Raw genomic sequence first — 7,759 nt, 5'->3', positions numbered from 1 at the left:
GTGGGCTGAGGCAGAGGGTTGGGCTCTGGCCTGGGGGTGCAGGCTCTGGTATGAGGGGTTTGGAGTGCGGGATGGGGTTCTGAGCTGTGGCAGGGGACTGGAGCACAGGTGGGGGGTTGGGGTGTGGGCTCCAGAAAGGAGTTTGGGAGTGGAAGGGGGATCAAGCCCTAGGTTAACAAAGCCAGAGTCTGCAACTCAAGTTCTACTAACCCCTGGGGCGGGGGTTGGAATGTGGGCGGGGGTGCAGTCTCCGAATGGTGCTTACCTCACTCAGGTGGCTCCTGGAAATCGTGACATTGTCCCCTGGCTCCTAGGTGCAGGGGAAACTGGGGGCTCTGAGTGCTACAGTTCCCATCCAATTGGAGTTACAGAGCCAGTGCCCAGGACAGGGGCAGCGCACGGAGTTCCCCCTGGCTGTCCCTCTGCCTAGGAGCCGAGGGACATGGCACTGCTTCCGGGAGCTATGCAGAGCTGGGTAAGGAGGCTGCCAGTCCCGTGCCAACTGGATTTAACAGCCTGGTCAGCACACCAGAGCCACCAGGGTCCCTTTTCAACTGGGTGTTCCGGTCCAAAAACCCAGATACCTAGCAACCCTAATTAAAAGATCGGACAATGAGAATTTTTGGGACCTGAGCTCTTTTGAAAATCTGGCTCTTCATCATTAAGAGCACAATCCTCTGAACATTTACTATCAGATGACGTCCCATTGAAGTCACTTGGAATATTCATGGTAGTAAGCACTATACTTGGTAAACTGGAATTGTTGGCAAAATTAACATCTATTTGTTACCTATGCCTCTGAATCCAGACCAGCATGTCAGAAGAATGAAAAGTGGGTTATTTTTAATTTATCTATTTTGGAAAATAGATATAATTAAAGCCTAGAGCTTATGATGAGATTCAATGGTGCCCTTCTAAGATTGTCTACACTGCTGTTATGAGTATGCCTCACAGAGCATTCTAGCTCTGCTTAAATTAGTGCATGAAAAATAGCAGCGTAGCTGGGAGTAGCACAAGCAGCAGCTTGGGCTAGCCATCTGAGTACAAACATGCTCCCAGCTGCAGTGTAGACACACCAAAAGAGGTGCAGCCCTGAATTCGCAGCCCGAGGGAAGACAGGGCTAAGGTAGCTTTAAGACATGATCCTGGGTGCTCTGGGGGCTGGAGACAGCCTTCAGGGCCTGTTTGTTACAGAAACCTCCTCCGGCTGCCCTATAGGCCCCAGCACTACTTGGAATCATAGCAGTCCTGTGTGTGGCAGCCCCACCCTCCCACACATCCCTTCTGCATCTAGCCCTACCCCTGGCAGGCTCCCATTGCTAGGGCTTGCAGGAATGTTTTCAGAAGGCAGCCTAATGGCTATTCCTCACAATTACAGCTGGACATGGGGCTTTTAGGGCCTCTTTACAGGTCTCCTGACTTTTTGCACAGTACACAAGGCTTGAAGCAAGGATAAGGAGTTCACGCAATAGATTAAAAGAACTAGACTGAACAATCGAATCTTCTCAGTACTTGAAAATTTCAAAGCAAAAATATTCATGGTACATAAACTTCTGCCTCAATTATTATATCCTTTGATTCCCAATGCTACCAAATTTGGCCTGCTAAACCCAGGATTGTGAGTTCAATCCTTGAGGGGGCCATTTAGGGATTTGAGGCAAAAAGCTATCTGGGGACTGGTCCTCCTTTCAGCAGGGGGTTGGACTAGATGACCTCCTGAGGTTCCTTCCAGCCCTGATATTCTATGATTCTATGGTGCACTTAATCTCTACTCCCCAGGGGAAGTGCAGTTCTTGCTAAGGATTTCTTAGGTCAATGGTATAATATGAAAGGTAAGTGAACTTTCAGTGATTACTTGTAGTTCAGCCAATAGTCCTACAAGGCTCAGATTTTAAGAAAGAGCAATACCTGAAACTATCAAAGTGTAAATAGAACTCTTTATTGACTCTACAATCTTAAAGTTTCAAACATATTTTAGCTTTGCAAGAATGAACACAATGACAACTTGTTTTTCAGAAGAAACTGAAAGAAAGCTAACCTTAAAGTTGCCCTGAGTAAACTCTGCTGTAGGCTCAGACAAATGCTCAGAAAATTTTTCTAGAAACCTTTGAATGCCTCTTGAAATGTTAAACATTTAGGGTTCCTCAGACATGTTTCTCTCAGCTCCTTACAAAAATCCACGGAGCAATGTTTGTTCTTTTCTGCAATACCTGGCCAGTGTGCACCCTCTAGTGGTAAATATATATTTCTAGGTCTTCAAGAGGACTCTGTTGGCAAGACTGCAGGGCAAAATGCACATAGCAGCACTGAGCTTTTATTTAACATATTTGTGTCTTTACTTATGTTTTATAGCTCTACTATAGTTCGTGCCATACAATAACAGAGCACATTTAGAAGAGGAATTTTTAATTAAGGCCACAATACTTTAATATAAGTAGCTGGTCGTGATGGTATTAATGTGAAGATAGTGTGTGCTTTGGTAAGAATGCTACTGTAATGGAAGTCACAGACTCCATTTCCACATTAACACAATATTTGCTCTTCTATAATCAAAGAAGAGGTTTTTTTTAGTCACTTTTCATCTCAAAGCCCAGAACACTGGTGTAGCTCCATTGAATTCAGTGGAGTTATGCTGATTTACTTCTGTTGAGAATTGTAATGTAGCAGTTAACCTCTTTTTGCTTATAGGAAAAATCTTACACTTCCACATGAAGCTTTTTTTATTTCCAGAGTCTATCAGGCATCTGATATTTTTCTCTGCTATATAGCAATACAATGTAATGGTCTATACAACAAATTTAGTAATTAGTGTTTATACAAATATTTACCAACTACTTCACCTTCCTTAGAACATTCCCACATTCTTGTTCCAATCAGTGCAAATGCATAACTTAAAAATCCTTACCTGTTTTAAACACAGCTAGAGATATTCACAGAGTACATTAACTTATTTTACCCTAACTTTTTTCTCACCATCTTCTAAAAGGGCTCTTTATAGTAACAATTAAAGTAGAAAAAGCTTTCCTATAGCAAGTACTCTTTTGTGTCTGTTTTTAGCTAAACAATTTACATAGACATTTTAAAAACAGAATATATGTTAGTGTTTCCTGTGAATACAGATTCTAGTACAAAGGCTCAGATAGTATAGACATCAGATTGTGTGAGTAGGTGTGTTTAGATAGTGATACTAATTACAGATGGTCAGTGTCTCACTAGTTATATCAAATATATATGTATATTGGTTTTTTAACTGTTTCCCTTTTTCCCATCTTAATGTTTCTTGTCTCCTGGGGGACAGGGAAAACAAACTTGATAAAAGTCAACTAACTACATATGTGCCAGTCATCCCTTTGTTTGCATGTAGTATCCTGTTCCACCTTCCTTTGCCTGTTCTTTGTCTTTTTAAATTATAAGCTCTTCAGGGCAGGGGCCATCTCTAAAAATGTTTGCACAGTGGGGACCCCGTTCTGACTGGATCCCCTGGGCATTACTAAACACAAATAATCATGCTGAAGGAGTCAGATTCATAAGTTTATTAACAGATCAGACACTTATCCAGGTTTTGCCTTAGCAAAGCTCTGATAATACTGACCACTGATTTTGGTTCATACCAATTCATAGTCACCCATATCATTGGATCCTATGATCCCTTTCACCCCTACAGGAGATCAACACCTAAATCGTTCCATAACCACTAAAAGAAAAGTCATTCCTTTACCATCTATTGTTTATCCCATAGTACTGCGTAAAAATTGTATCACATTACCACTCAGTGCCCCATTTCTAAGCAAAGGCATCACTACTCAAAGGAGCCTGGCCTGGAAGATGCTGAGCACCAGCATAACACAATGTCCTTTGGGCACCATGACAATTCCACTGAAAGAGGCTTTCTGCTCCCTTGAAACAGTTAAGAGTTCTAGCAAATTAAATCAAAACATAGAATACTCCTTTTCCAGCTTTTATTTTTTACAGAAGAAAAAAATATTACATCAGCACCTTAAAGAGAGACTAAATAATGGGGGGGTGCATAATTTTTGCTTTACCTTACATTTCTGCCTTTTAAACTCCATTTCAACTCAATGAAAAAGCCAACAAATATAGATTTAATTATGCAGAAAAGATGCTTTAACTGCAGTGCACATTCAATACTCAAAATCCAAAGAAAGCAGTTCTACTTGAAATGTGTACAAATCAATTCATTATATTGATTTGGAATGAGCTGTGCTTTAATTTAAAACGTAGATTACCACAGGCCAAACTTGATAAAGTCAGACGTTTTGAGGCCAGTAGCTTAGTTTTGAAGATGACCTGAGCCTCTTTATGAAATGGTGACTTGCTTGGCTTTCCATTTTACTTCTATAAATAGCAATCACATACAAACCATCAGGGGCCTATTACACTGTTTGTTTACCATTCATAATTTTTAACATAACTTATGTGAAGCTGAATTCAAGATGAATATTAAACTTTAAAAACCTGCTGACACCTTGTGGAAAATCACCTTGAAAGATTTTCAATTTAGAAACTATTCCTCTTGTATAGTATGCAGCTGTTACACTTCTCTTACCATACTCTATTACCAATTACTAAGATAGGGCTAGATCAAGGCATAGAAACTATTGGTTCCATTGCTAGACCTCTGGCTTCTGGAGTTAGTTGATAACACTAGAGAATCAGCTTTCAGTTTTTAAAAAGGAATTTTAGTCCTCTTGGTTGTAATTTATAAAAGGGATGTCTGCCTGTGTCAGCAGACAGCATGAGACGTCAGGTCTGAGAGGAATGAACTGCCCAGTGCATGCCAAAGGGTGTTAATTCTACTCACAGTGGTGTAACTCAATCAAATTATTCCTAGTTCTCACCAATGTGAGATACCCATGACTTTCCTTGTGTATGCATAGAGAAGCAAGAAAAATAAATCTTTTAATTAAAACAGAAATGTATTTAATTCCCATGCATGTAATGAACCAAGGCTGTAGACAGATGGTACGTGTACATTGCACCCAAAAAAAGCCCAGGGCAGCATGTCTCAGAACTCAGGTCAACTGACTCGGGCTCCTGGGGCTCACTTACAGGGTTAAAAACAGCAGTGTAAACATTCAGGCTTAGGTTGGACCCAGGGCTCTGAGACCCAAATTTCAGAGCCCCAGCTCTGATTATTTTTGATACTTCCTTTCAGAGTTAACAATCAATTATACTTTAAAAGCAAGCAATGAATCAAGCTTTGTATTTTATAGATACAGCTGATCAACAATAACTTGTTGAAAGAACTCAGGATAAGAGTCTTGTTAGGTGCATATACTTTCCTTATCAGTGTACATTTTCAGCACTGAATAACTTTTGAAACAACTGCTGTAACTAGAGTCTAGTTAGTCATTTACTAAGATATCACATGACTTTGGCTCTATGCAAAATAAATTAACTCATTTCTGGATTGAGCTGTTATATTCCCAGTCCTGGCTGATTACACAGACACACAAGTTTGCTAGCACTGCCACCTGCTGTTGATATTATTTTTGGTTTTCAGCTGACTAGTTTTTGAACACCAATATTGCATTGTTAAACTGGCCTAATCAATAAGGAACAAGCATCATCTATATTGATTTTTTTTTCAAACCTTTTAAACACCACTCATTGTTCCAGATTCCACTGGCAGCGGCTATGTGACAATCTTTGTCTCTCCTGTTTTTGCAGATGATTAAACAGAAAAAACATATTAAAAAGCCTGTTTTCTGGTACTTGTAATTTTATGTGGTTCTTGAGTGTTTGTGTAAAAAAAAAAGTGTGTATGTATGTGTATGTGTATGTATATATATATATATATATATATATACACACACACACACACACGTGTGTGTATATAAACAAAATTTAAAACTTTTGAAGAGTAAAGCAAGGCCATAAATAACCCTTAAATTATAGAAATAAGATGTGACTAAAGCCAACCCTGATAAAAGTAAACAAATATATTAGGAGGATATAGTAGGATTTTTATTTCTCAGGCCATGTCATTGGATTGTTAAACTTTTTAATGCTAATGTAACACTGAACAATTCATGCAAGAAGTGCACTGTATTTAAAAGTTAAGCTGAAATGCCTCTTACCCACCTAAACTGAGTTTGAGATTAATAGTTTCCCCTGCACCATCTATCCTGAGTTCTTATTTTAGCAGAATATTGCCTGTATTAAGCCCACGGGGAAGGGACGAGGCAGCAAAGGATACCAAGACGCCCAGCCCACCTCATTATAGCAGAGAGTCACAGTTCCCCGCAGAGACTCCCGTACCTTCTCCCTCACGCAGAATGAACAGTGCTGGCACATTCAGTTCTGTGAATACGGCCCCTGCCTAAGAAGCATGCACTGGGTGTGCTGGAGCTCTTACCCGCTTTCATGAGCGGTGGGTGAAGCTGCCGCTTGGGGAGGCTAGCTCCCCAGCCCACTACTTCTGCCTGTGGCCCCACCCATACTCCACTCTTGCTCCACCCAGGCCCTGCCCTTTCCCCACTGTCTCCCTTTTCTCTTCCCTCCCCCACCCTGCTCACCCCCTTCCAGCCAAATCCCTGAACCCAAATGAAGCAAATGACATTTGAAAAAACACTCTTCTGCAATTTTTCTAAAGAAAATGGAGCATGTTTTCCACTGCATGCCAGATGGGTGAAGACTAGACATGAAGAAGGTACCAAATTAAAAGCACTAAACTTGGGAATAAAAATGTCAGTCACAGGTTTTTTGATATGCCCTGAAATTTGGCAGATTTATTTGCGAAAACTATGTAGTAAGGGGAGTCAGCTGTCTTGCTGAATACAACATTAAATATTATGGAATACATATGCAGCTCTTCTGTTTTACATTTTCTTAATCAGTATTTCTAAGTTGATTTTATTTTTTAAATGAACTCAAGCCTTCATAAAGTAATCATTTGACTACTACGTATTTAACTCACTGAAACAAAGACGTTGATTTAAATTAATCAGAGGTTTAGACATATTTATGAAATTTCACCAACTTTAAAAAATGTTTCCAAAGATTTTTAGGCATACCAAAGGATTTTACATCTTACTAGGTACTGATTTTGCTGGAAGGTTCTCTTAAAACTATTTCATCAGATAATCAGGAGTAAAAGGGAAACTTTGTCCAGCTATCTGGAAGAAAAGGGGTATTGTCCCTTTAAGGGCTCTCTTCACCAGGGGAGCGGGGAGTGAAGGGAGAAAAGGATGGACAGGAAGACCTTGGAAGCAAGTTGTGTGTGGGTTTTTTTTGTTTTGTTTTTTTTACTATAGTAATTAAAATGTGTATTTTAGATAAGGGTGGTCTTTTGAAGGATTTACTTTAAAAACTATGTCTGAAGATCCAAGCATTTAAGGCTAAAGATGATTATGCATCTAAAAATCTATGCAAGGACTTTTTTTTTTTTTCAGAGACGTGATTTTTATAGTCTTCACCAACTCACTAATGAAATATTTTAAAGCAAATTTTAAACTAAGATCCTGCGGACTAGTGTGTTCTGAGTAAATATTACAGCCATGCACAACTGTTTTGTCAGTAAATTCAGAAACTGACAGGATATACCTGGAGGTTGGCAAATGCCTATTAAATGGCTTCATTACCACTTGAATGGCTCTTTAACAGTTTCAGTATTGTGCTAATAGGTCTGGAAGGCTTTTCACTTTTACATTACTAGATCCCCTCTGGAGTAAGAGTCACCAGGCTGCAGCAGCCAGCTGTGGGAGCCTACAGGAAGGGTCAGAACAGGGATAGGAAA

The sequence above is a fragment of the Mauremys reevesii genome, linkage group 6 (genome assembly GCF_016161935.1).
Source record: "Mauremys reevesii isolate NIE-2019 linkage group 6, ASM1616193v1, whole genome shotgun sequence".
Lineage (NCBI taxonomy): Eukaryota > Metazoa > Chordata > Testudines > Geoemydidae > Mauremys > Mauremys reevesii.
This window is presented reverse-complemented; position numbering follows the sequence as displayed.